Source organism: Mugil cephalus, chromosome 1, assembly GCF_022458985.1.
Source record: "Mugil cephalus isolate CIBA_MC_2020 chromosome 1, CIBA_Mcephalus_1.1, whole genome shotgun sequence".
NCBI classification, from domain to species: Eukaryota; Metazoa; Chordata; class Actinopteri; order Mugiliformes; family Mugilidae; genus Mugil; species Mugil cephalus.
The window spans coordinates 25,621,857-25,634,312 of NC_061770.1; the positions used below are offsets into that span (position 1 = coordinate 25,621,857).

General features: G+C 41.1%; 1 protein-coding gene across 1 annotated transcript in view; it reads right to left on the bottom strand.

Annotated features, from left to right (window-relative positions):
- The window catches only part of plagl2 (pleiomorphic adenoma gene-like 2), a 52,193-nt gene extending 49,888 nt beyond the window's left edge, over positions 1 to 2,305 (bottom strand). Inside the window, exon 1 of the mRNA XM_047595067.1 lies at positions 1,900 to 2,305. The gene's annotated coding sequence lies outside the window, so the exon portion shown is untranslated. The remainder of the gene's footprint in view (positions 1 to 1,899) is intronic.
- Positions 2,306 to 12,456: the final 10,151 nt, after the last annotated feature.

Here is a 12,456-nt window from a genome sequence, read left to right on the forward strand (position 1 = left end):
ATGCAAGTTTTGAAAGTGAAACGTCTCCAAATGAACCGATACCAAGTCCCTCCCTCCTTCGGTTCCTTCAGCGTGGAAACGAAAGAAAGGAGATGTGCCCAGAGAAAGGCTGCAGGGGCTGACCTATCGCCATCCGGGCGCCGATAGTGAAAGAGCAGCAAACATCAACACATGGGTCTGGACTTGCAGCAGCAGCAGCAGCAGCAGCAGCAGCAGCGGCGGTGGTGAGGGAGGCATTGTCTCGTGACAAACTCACTTCCATTTCCTTATTATGTAGCTGGAGGCCTTGAACGGTCGGCTGCACACTCGCTGCTGCACCACCGACGAGATGGCATCTTCTTCTGAACTCAACCGGCACATTTTTATCGACTTCTCACAACAAACACAGCTAACAACAGGATATATCATCATATGTGTGCAGCGTGTAGGGATGGAACCGGAAGGAAAACAAACAAAAGCAGCCCTTTGACAATCAGGATTTTTCCTTTTTTTTTAACCCCTTGTGCTTTTTTGGGGGGGGGGAATTAAACGCCACATTTAATCGACAACAAAACTAAGAATCAGATGCAGCTCCGTGGTGGAAAACAGCCGAAGGAGACGTGTGTTTTACGTTTACAATCGCAGGATGTCTGCGTGCAGCTTAAAGCCGGGCGCAAAGAAAAACACCTTAAAAGTCCCAAAGTTCACTGTGAGTTCACGCGTTCGACAGGAACTACAGTCGCCCGATGAGGTAGCCGACGTGAAGATGACAGAGGGAATGCGTGCAGTAATCTCATTAGTCCTCGGAGCAGCAGCAGCAGCGCTTTTCTCAACAGATATTTTGATTTTTCCTGCACACTTCCAGCTCCGTCCCCCGTCCTCCGTCCCCCGTCCTCCGCCTGCAGCCCGGCCACCTATCAGTAACAAGTGCATAAGCTGAACCCCCACATTCTGACCCCAACACCCCCTTACTTACTCCCTCCCCCCCCCTCCTTCACCCCTTTCTCCTCCTCCTCCTCCTCCTCTTTCTCGTTTTGGTGGGGGTTGTTTTTTTTCCCCTGCTTGCAAGGAAAAGTATACACACACTCTCACAGACACACAAAAACATCCGATCAGTGACATAAACCACAAGTGGATCAGCCAACAGCAACAATGACTCCAAGTTGTTCCGGTTGTTTTTTTTTTTTTTATAGGAAGAAATATCAGTCCCATAATTTAGCAGATTTTAATGATGCACACGCAGACAAAACCAAAAACTTTTGCAACTTTTTTTTCCTTTTTTTTTTTTTTTAAACACACAAACAGAAAGTTCTTCTCTCTCTTGGCAAAGCAGCAACACACCACGGGACGTCCCCTCTATCTCCCTCTGCTTCTTGTGCAGGGGCATGCCACACTTGATAAAATACCCGAATAAAACTCACCGAGATCGGCCCGAGAAAAACCCGCAGAGAGCACGGGACGTCAGCGGCGAGGGGCCGCCGGACAAAGTGCACCGTGTGGAACAACTTCACAGACTGGCCTCTGCAACATATTTACCGAGCAAAAAGAAGAAAAAAAAAAACAAGAAGAAGGAGAAGAAGGGAGAAGGGGCGACAGAGGCTCTGCCATCGACCGATTAAAAATTAAATATCCAGGCTCCTTCCACGCCGCCACACGCACGACACGCAAATACTACTAATAAGAATCGAATTGCGCAAAGTCCCGATCGCGCGTCAAGAACAACAACCTCACAACATTTGCAGCAGCAGCAGCAGCGACGCGCACACATCGATGCGTCAGTCAGCAGGAGCTGGGAGTTCACACGAAACTCGGAAAGAAGTTTAAAGGAATAAAAAAAAAAAAAGTAAAAGTCGGTGCACACACACGAAGCCGTGCAGCCGCACCGGGAGGAAACCGAGATAAAGAAAGTAGTTTACGCACCAAAAAAGTTTCCAGCGCCGCATTAGTCAATTTCACATGGAGCCCCGGTAACCTTCCATCCCGGACCACCGGACCCCCCGAAAAAACGCAGCCGTGGGGAGGGAGAGCCCACGCCGCCGCTGCTCCCCGCCGTCTTCTTCCCGGCCCGCTCGCGTCGTTTGATTCTTTTCCCCCGGTTCGCTTCTATTCGTTTTCTGCGTCCCTCCGGTGTTTTTTTCTATATTCGGGGCCTGAGAGTGTGTCTGGCTCTCCTCAGGCTGCAGCCGAGTTATGGGGCGGTAAGCATTGTGGGAGTGTGACGTCAGACCACAAACTTTTTTTTTTTAAACCCACCACCAACGACATGTATATAAATAAATATTTTTCCCCCCTCGCAGTTGAGAATAATTATCGGTATTTATTTCATTTATGTAAGTTAGCAAATACACCTGCAGGCCACAGCTTAAAGGACACGCGTGGATGAATATTCACTGGGTATATAAAAAAAAATAAAAATAATAATAATAAATGTTATTAAATGTTATTAAATGCATTGTTATTTCCACATATTTTACTCTTTAATATCACATCAAATAATGATAATTCCATCTATATGATCAGCAAACGTGATGTTTTATACTTACTTATTGTTTTTAATTGTTTGTATTTTTTTAATCTCCTTTTTGCTGCTTCATTTAAAGCTATAAAATCCCCCCAGTGTGAGATAAATAAAGAGTTAAAGATTATCTTATAACATCACATGTTTAAGGCCTTTAACTGGATTTTTATTAGATTTTATCACCTGTAGCCAAAGTTCAACAAGTTACCTTCTATCTAACATTAGAAAAGAACTATGACATTAAAAAAACAAATGAATAAATAAAATACGTTGCGCTGTTTTTTTTGTATGATTATTTTATTGACTTTGAGGCAGTGAATATTATTTGTTTCCATTCCCTGAGTGTTAAAATTAACGTGCAAAGTGAACATTTGATTCTTCCCAAACTTCTCAAACAAATACCTATTTTTTATTTTTATTTTATTATTATTTATTGATTTATTATTGATGCATTCTGTCATTTTTACTTGAACTTCTTTTTTACGTTTATTTATCGCATTTCATTGGTTTTATTTAGATGATTAACTTTAAAACTCCTCATTATTTATTGTGATCTTTCTGGACTATTTCATATTAAAGGATGACCCGACAAGTGACACCACTGAGGAAGGAAATGAGCAGAACAACCCCCCCCCCCCCCCCCCCCCCCCCCCCCCACCAGCAGGAATGTGGCCGTGGGTCCCCACGTGTTAAAGTTTTTTTTTTTTTTTTTTGGTGGTGGTCCCGTTTCTCTCCCACTTTGTGTGTGTGTGTGTGTGTGTGTGTGTGTGTGTGTGTGTGTGTGTGTGTGTGTGTGTGTGTGTTTCTGTGGGGGGGAGTGGGAGGAGGAGAGGGGTGAAAGAATTACTTCCAGGGCACATCAACTCGTTTCCTCGTCGCCCCCTCCCTCCCTCCCTCCCTCCACCCTCCCACTCTCCACCCCCCCCACCACCTCTCTCTCTCTCTCTCTGGTCCACCCACCCACGGGCTCCCAGCAGCCCCACGACCACCGAGCCCGCAGGGTGAATGTGTTTGTGCAGAGAGAGTTAGTTAGGTTAGGAGGGGGGGTGGGGGAGCCAGAGTCTTCAATAATGCTGCCTTCAAGTGCTGCTCATATTTTACTACTACAGTAGAAACCCTCGTGTTTGTGTATTTAAACAGGCTTCACTCTTTTTTTTTTAATTGTATTTCTTTTACAAATCGTTATGTTAAACTCCTTATTAGTTTCCTTGTTTTAAATAAAAATAAAAATAAAATATATTACGCAGATATGATGTAGGATAAGTGGGAAAAACGCTCGCTTAGGTTCTAAATAAATATAAACCGATAAAAATAATAAAAAAAAAAACATAATGCACAGTTTATCCATATTTGGTTTGTTTATTAGTCGTTTCCTGGCGATCGCGACATTTCCCACGGAACCTGAAGGCACCCGAAGCCCTTTTCGGAGTGTTCAATAGAGAGAGGGGAGGGAGGGGGGGCAGAGATGGCTGTTGTTCGGGGGGGTGGGGGGGTGTTTGAGGGAAATTCCTCCTAAAACCACAATAGATTTACCTGCAGCAACAGAGAGAAAGGAGTTCGTAGAAACGATGGTTTTATTTTTATTTTTATCATTAATTTATTTAATTGTTTGGTCAGATTCGGATGCAAAAAAACGCGAAGGGACCCGCGATTGAGTGTGGATCTAAAATGAGAGGTTTATTCGGACCCTCCTCTGCTCGGATGGTCGCTGTTACCTGGGGGTCGCACTTCTGTTTCACATCCACATAAACGGGAGGGGGTCAAACCAGGCGGTTTAAAAACGCCCTCAAATAGCCCAGATTTATTCTTTCCTTAACGAACATTTGTTCTTGAACGCAGCGCCAGCGAAAAGTGACAATTATTTGACATTTAACAATAATAATAATAAAAAAATAAATAAATACATAAAATAAAAATGCAGCTTTAAAGTTTCCACCACAGGAAGAATGATTTCACCAACACGTCTAGAAATAGTTTCATTTGTGTCACTGCTTATTGAAACCATTAAATCGCTTAAATTTAGCTGCACTCAGACAGTTTGAAAATATCCAAATGATTTCAAGCTGAATATCCATTTATTTAAATTACACACAAATGTTACACTGCAAAAAATAAGACACTAAAATAAGGAAAAGATTCATCAGATTGTTACAGTTACTCCATCGTATTTATTTTACACACATATAATTATTCATTTGTACGTCAGTGCAGATATTTGCAGGTGATTTAGTAATAAACACATGCAATAAGTAAAAATTAGAACTTTAAATGCAGTAGAAATCTTAAATAAACTAGTAAAATACATGATATTTAACGTATTCCACATCAAACCCTGCAGGATATGTAATAACATATTATGTGAGTTTTTCATATAAATACACTCCTGCTGCAAATTTAAATCATACAGAAGTCGTGGAAACTGGTTTTGGAAAAATGTTAAAACTTTTAGAGAAAGGAAAGGAAAGACTATAGGCTTTACTGTGAAAATGTGATTCATTTTTTATTTATTAATGTGAAAATATCACAAAAAAATACATTGATTTAATGCATAATGATATGCAAAGCTTGAGTCCAACAAAGTCCAACAAATCACACACTGAGTGGTGTTTTAAGTATGAAATAACTGTTATTTTAAAAGGAAATCCTCACGTTTTATACTAGTTCTACCTAAAAATAAAAAAAAATAAAAATAAATTTAAAAAAGTGCAGGATTTACAGATTGCACAAACTCTCATGAATGATGCCACGGACTAAATCTAAAACTTGCAAACTCTGAATTCTCTTCCCAGGATGTTCACACAGACTTTTGGTCGTTTGGGATCTGATGAAGCTTCTGTGACGATCTGTGAAACGTCTTTAAGAAACTCTACAAGTCCTGCACTCGATTGGTTTCTGGCTTTTCCGTGTTCCCAGACCTAGAACCATGATGTTTTCACTTAAACTAACACGACTCGTAGCTTCGACCTCCAGATCAAGTAAAAAAAAGTTTTTAGATACTGAGAGTTATAGTTTTTTCCCATTTACTTGGTTTAATCGATTAATAATAACATTAATGTGAATATAAAACAACATCTGGTCAGTTATATAAAAGGAAATCCTCATATTTCAGATTAGTTATACCTAAAGTTTAATTACTATTAAATCAAGAGAGTTTGAAGAAAAGGCTTTTAGAGTTTTCACAGACTGTCAGACGATGCAAAAGGTTTATTCTCTAAAACTTTATCCCTCGTTAGTGCAGAAAGTCTAAAAACTGCAGACTGTCCTTTGGATTAATGGATTTCTGGTTAAAGGGAAACGTTCAGGCTCCTGAGATCAGAGCCAAACACCTTCAGCAGGAGTTTGCTTCATATGTACTGGAGGAATCCTCAGGTTCCAGATTAGCTCTGCCTAAAAGTCCATTTACTATTAAACCAAGAGAAGAAAATGGTTTAATGTTCGCAGAGAGGATGCAACAGACTAGTTTCTCTCATTTTATCCATCACTGCTGCAAAAAAAAAAGCCACAAAATACTTAAAAAGTTGCAGATTCACAAAATGTTCTGACTTTTGGATGTTTGAGGCAAATATTCAGACCTACAACCCTAAAACTAATACAATAAAACTGACTAATTTGCACTTAGCTTAGCTTAGCCCACATATTGCATAGAGCTAAATGAATAGATTTTAGCCACAGCGATCTGAGCTAGCTACCTTCAGCAGGAGTTTGCTTTAATAAGTTCATGTATGATGACATCCCTGTGAGTATAAAACCGAATCCCGTCGGTTAGATTTAAGGCATCGTCACGTTTCACATTAGTTCTACCTAAAAAGATGAAGTGAAATTGAAGAAAAGTTGTCCAATGTTCCCAGAGAGGATGCAACAGACTCATTTTCTCTCATTTTATCCATCACCGCTGCAAAAAGGAACGAAATACTTCAAAAGTGTCAGACTCACAAAATGTTCTGACTTGTTGAGAAATGTTTGACAAAAATATTTAGGGCTCAGTGCTTCTTACTACTACAATAAAACGGACTAATTTACGCTTAGCTTAGCGTAACCAACAGATTGGTAGCTAGCTAGCTAGCTGCGTTTAGCAGTGTTTAGTTTGCTTTAATTGTTTCATGTATGATAACATCCCTGTGAGTATAAAACAAGTCCACAAACAGGAAATCCTGTTTCAGATCAGCTCTGCCTAAAAGTGCAATTACTTTTAAACCAAAAGAGTTTGAAGAAAATGGGTTTATTGATCCCAGAGACGATGCAACAGGCTAATTTCTGCTCATTTTATCCATCACTGCTACAAAAAATAAATAAATAAATAAAATACTTAAAAAGACTCACAAGATGTTTGAGACAAATGTTTAGGGTTCAGGGCTTCAAACTAATACAGTAAAACTAATTAATTTACACTTAGCTTAGCTTAGCATACAGATTACACAGAGTTGAATGGATTTTAGCCACGGAGATCAGAGCTAGCTGTGTTTAGCGGCAGTTTGCTTTAATGATTTTCTGTATGATGACATCCCTGTGAGTATAAAACAGAATCCCATCGGTTATATTTAACGTTTCACATTAGTTCTACCTAAAAAGACGAAGTGCAATTACTATTAAATCGAGAGAGTTTGAAGAAAAGGGGTTTAATGTTCCCAGAGGGGATGGAACAGGATCATTTTAGCTGCAGACTCACAAAATGTTCTGACTTTTGTTTGAGACCAATATTCAGGGTCCCAGACCTACAACCATAAAACTAATACAGTAAAACTGACTAATTTACACTTAGCTTAGCTTAGCATGGAGATTGCACAGAGTTAAATGAATAGCCGTGGAGATCTAAGCTAGCTGTGTTTGGCTGGAGTTGAACTGAGCTCACTCTTGATGTGGTTGTATTTCTATAGATGTTTCGATGACTGGAGCTGTTGAGACTGTTCTACGTCGGTTCTCAACACACATTTCTCCTGCAAATGATTTATTTTTGTTTCTCAACCATTAGCGTAGGATCTGCTTCTTGTCTGCACAGGGTGGAGCTGTGCAGCTCCTCGTGTGTGATGATCCCGTAAAAAAAAACAGCGGCAGCTCAGACCAGAATAGACGGAGCAGCAGCAGCACTGGAGGGGCTGAAGATGGATGGAGCGATTTCCCGGCATCAAGAGGGAGATTCTTTCATTCCGCCGCTGTTTGTTTACTCGGGTCCCGGCGCGGCCGCGTGCGACCGCAGTCAGGTTGATTACAGTTGTTGCGCGGTGGTCTGTTAATTAGAGCCGTGGAGTGATTTTTAACTATCTCGTGAAATGCCACATCACGGCTTCCTCTGATTCCTCCTCAGCCTCTCGGGGGGGTTTTCACATGCAGAAACCACCACAGCAGAAAGCAGCAGGAGCAGCAGGAGCGGCCACTCCCCTGCATGTCTCTGGCTACCATACACCTAATCAGTCCTGATTAGATGCAGTGGAAGGGACGAGGGGAAGCCAGCCTTTCAGAAGTTCTGATGACAGGACAGAAGAAAGCTTAAATGAAGCCTTCATCAGGCGCTGAGCAGAAACATGTGTGGCCGTTTTACGCCGGGCGAGGTACCGGACCTCCAGCTCTAAATCTTAGCCGCTTTATCTCCCGGGCTCTCACCTACATGCGCACATGCACGCACTCAACACTCCGGTAAATCGGCCTCGCACGCCGCGCCGCAAACCTGCGGAGATCTAAAATCAGCGAAGCACAATAGCAATTAGCGAAAAGGGGGCACGATCTGTTCACATCTGGAGTGAATTTCCTTGCCACCAGAATGCCCGACCATCCCTTCTTTCTTGAGTCATGAGCGGTGGGAAATGACTCTGTGTGTGTTTTTATGTGTTTCGTTTTAAAACAGATTGGTGGTTTACATTAGCGGAGATGGGCAGTAAACAAATGGAGAGAGGAGGATGGCGACGGAGGGCGACGGAGGGCGAAGGAGGGAGGGCGGCAGCCAGGAAGGCCGATGTCACCAGCGTCCAGCTGACGCCTGCCTGACTCCACTTATATAGGTAGAACATTTTAATGTGCACGGGTGAGACTTTCCTGAGGTCTGAGAACTTCAGAGGATTGAAACACAAACGTGACACGACTCGACGACTGGGAGCGCGTCCAACGTGACGGAGTCGGATCGAGAGACGCAGGCTCACGAGAGTCTGATGTAACCAGCGAGCGTCTGGTTGTGCGATAACGTCTCGGTGGCTGCAGGCTGAGAGGTGGTGGTGGGGGAGTCTATCTGAGCCGGGGCCCGGCTCCCGTGCAGTCAGCTGGGGTATCGAGGCCCGAGGGTGGAGGCCTGCAGCAGGTTGATAAGGTGTGGACGGGTGGAGCAGGGAGAGCTGCACGGCCACGTCATGCTAGCAAGCTCACAGCTGAGAGGAAATCTAAAAATAAAAGCAGCCTTTTCTCCTTCTCCAGGTCTTATTCAGGACACTAAAGGGATCTGAGAGGAGGAAGGAAACCGAACGCTGATATCAGGTCCATTCTCTTCCCCTCCATCTCTGTCCAACCCTAAGTCTTCACTAGATTTTCTTTGCTTTTTAGCATCAAATAAATCGTCTCCAGCAGAATCAGTTTCTTTTCTCTCAGCTGAAACATGACACGATGGTGGATTGTGTCTAAAACGAACCACTTTATAAACCCAGACTCTACAGCCTATTTTCATTCCTTAAAGAACGATACGATATCAAACCATTAACGTCCAGAGACTCCAGGCTGAACACACACCACAGGCCAAGAGTCTGGAGGCAAAAGCAAATTTATACATAAAAGATCAGAGTTTCATTCGTATCATTGGCATATAAGTAACTTCCCCCTGGGATCAATAAAGTAATTCTGATCAAAATAAATAAATGATTATTACAATTATTATAAAAGTAACTTATCAGGAGACATTTTACTATAACTATCAGGTATTTGAGTTATTTGTATGTAGACTCTCAAAAGAAAGATTAAAAGTGAATCATTTAAATTATTTATTTTTTGCTCTGAAGTTGTGACTCTTTAAATCTTCTCGACCCTAAAACTAAACCTTCTTCTTTTCTTTTTCTGACATTTATTCATCAATGTTCTGGTAACATTAATGTTCAGCTTAAGGTAAACTGAGGAAAATGGTTCATATCAGTAAAAGTAAAGTCTGATCATGTGGTAAATACATAGAACTCATGCTGGTTTTAGAGAAACACATGTGAACAGAAACTTGAAGCTGCTTCCAAACTTTTAACCTGTAGTGTGTCTATAATATTCATTTTAGTTTTAAAGGAGTAAGAAATATATTCCAAACAAAACTTTGTAATAAAGTGACATAACATCAGTTTAAAGATATTATTTACTTATTATTTACTTTCAACTTTCTGATTCTGCACATCTAGATGTTAAACTGATGCTAAACTAAAGAGCTGTATTAACAAAACATGAGCATCTAAAGGTTTTAGTTTGAGAGAGGAGGGAAATATATGAATAAATGAACCAAACTGTTGTACTTTCAGTTTCCTCTCGACTGGATCCTCTCTTGAGGCGACTTTTCCTGCCTGAGTGATGAAATCTAATATGAGAATAAAAGAAAAGTCATTTCAGCATCAAAGGTTCACGTAGATCTAAACTGAAACACTCTCTCCATCTAATGCAGGAATCAGTGATAATATAAGAAACCAGAGAATAACTCATCTAATAACCAAACTACCAAAACTCATTTATGTTTAATTAATGTTAAAAAAACTCCTTAATAAAATGAAAGTTAAAGAAAAAAAGTATATGAGGAGTAAAGCGTTTGGCTCTGGAGATTTATTTTTATTTAGAGATGTAGAAAAACTGGCTGAAACTAAGTCAAACTCTGACAGACTATTATATAACTACTGTACAATTTAGACTTGTCATAACTTACACTACAGGTTAAAAGTCTGGAAGCAGCTTCAAGTTCTGTTTCTCTAAAACCAGCATGAGTTCTATGTATTTACCACATGATCAGACTTTACTTTTACTGATATGAACCAGTTTCCTCATTTTATCTTAAGCTGAACATTAATGTTACCAGAACATTGATGAATAAATGTCAGCAAAAGAAAAGAAGAAGGTTTAGTTTCAGGGACGAGAAGATAGATAGAGATAGAAAATAAATAAATAAATAAATTGTTCCACTTTAACTCTTTGTCTTCATACAAATATCTCTTGTGGAATGAATGTCCTCTATATGTCGTGATGTTGTTAAATTACTAATTATAGTAAAAATATCTTCTACTCTTTATGTAATAATCGTGTTTATTTTGATTCCAGTGAAACTATGATCTTTTCTGTGCAGAGCTGATCTCGCTTCCAAGCGTCTGGCCTGTAGAAACTACCATGACTTATTTTTCACTTGTTTTATGTGGAAAAAACTCATTTCTAGAGTAAAAAAAATAGTGTGCGAATCGTGTCAAGACAACACTTTCCACACAGTCTGTTGTCAACAACACGGCCAGGTTGCCAGCAACACTGAAAGGTCAACAGGAGGCGGGTTGTTTTGAGGTTCACTGCTTTATTTCCCTCTCAGAAAGGCCACCGGCACAACATCGTGCCTGTCGCTCTGCACCAGCACAACACGTCCACGTAGAGACGTCGCAACGGGCTGCACAAGGTACAGAGCTACACCTCTGAGGAACTCGAAAAGGGGAAATGAAATTTTCAGAACACTGGAGAGCGGGTCAGAGACACATAGAGAGAAACCGAGTGGTACACATTTCATCTGCGATTCCACGTTCACCTCGCTCTCACTTCCTGTGTTCTTTTTCTCATACTTCGGTTGTGAGTTGTGGTTCTTTTGCATTGTTATCGCTGCTGTCATCTCCAACAATGAGAAACGGCGTGTGTTCGGTGGATGGGGGGAGGAGCAGGGCCCGCAGAACGACACAGGAAAAAGAGGGAAAGAGCAGCCAGCTGTCGAGCATCAGAGAGAAGAAAAACCCAGAGTGATCGAGCACAAAGAGAGAATACGTTGAGGCCGGGAGGATGGAGAGGGATTAAGTAGCCTTCAAAGCAGAAAAAAACCTCAGGCTGGAAAATAAGAAACAAACAAACTAAATAAAAGTCCCTTTTTAGTCGTTTGGCCTCATCCGTTCGTACGTTCGCTCGGAGTGATTATCAGGAGACAATTTGAATCCGTGAGCGAGAGCAACAAAGGTTTGAGACCCTGCCGCAGGTTGCCATGACCACCCAGCACCCTGGGTTTGAGCATGTTGAGCGCACATGTGAACATCTAATGCCGAACACACAACGACAAATGAGCTCTTGGCCTTTATCGTTGGACGAAGCGCTGATCGACTCCGTCTGATTCTCACCGAGGAATTTGAAGCAAAACGAGGAGATGCAATTATTTTATTTATAAAAATAAAAAAATAATAAGAGAGAGTCTGTCCAACTGAAATCATGGGCGCCATGTTTGCTACATTGGAGGGAACATTAAACTAGTCTTATGTTATTTGGTATTAGCATTATAGCATTAGCATGCTAGCCATAATAACTTAGCAGTAACTGAGGTAAAGTTATGTGTCAGTTAAATGTGTTTATCTACATGGACATAAATTACATGAACACATGGGTTTCACAGTATATATGACGCTAGCTGCTATTTTTCTAAGACTTTAGTCTAGAAAACTAGCTAGCATAAGGCTAGCATAAGGCTAGCATAGGCCTAGCATAAGACTAAGCATAAGGCTAGCATACGGCTAGGTTAACTTCATTCATTAGTAAAGTGGTGTTTCTGAGATCAAGGTTCACATTAATGATGGTGTGACTTTATTTTTCTATATAAAATCTTAACAAACGTCAAATAGAGACATTGACATTTACCTCATCACATAATAGAGAGAAACCAGCTGACTTCCAGTTCTTCCTTTTAATCTTCTGCTCCATAACTTTCTCTGTTTTTGTTCACTGGGGAAACGGTGGAGTTTCCTCCGTGTTTTCCTGATCCTGTGCTGGAGGCGTAGGCTGAGCACTGTGGC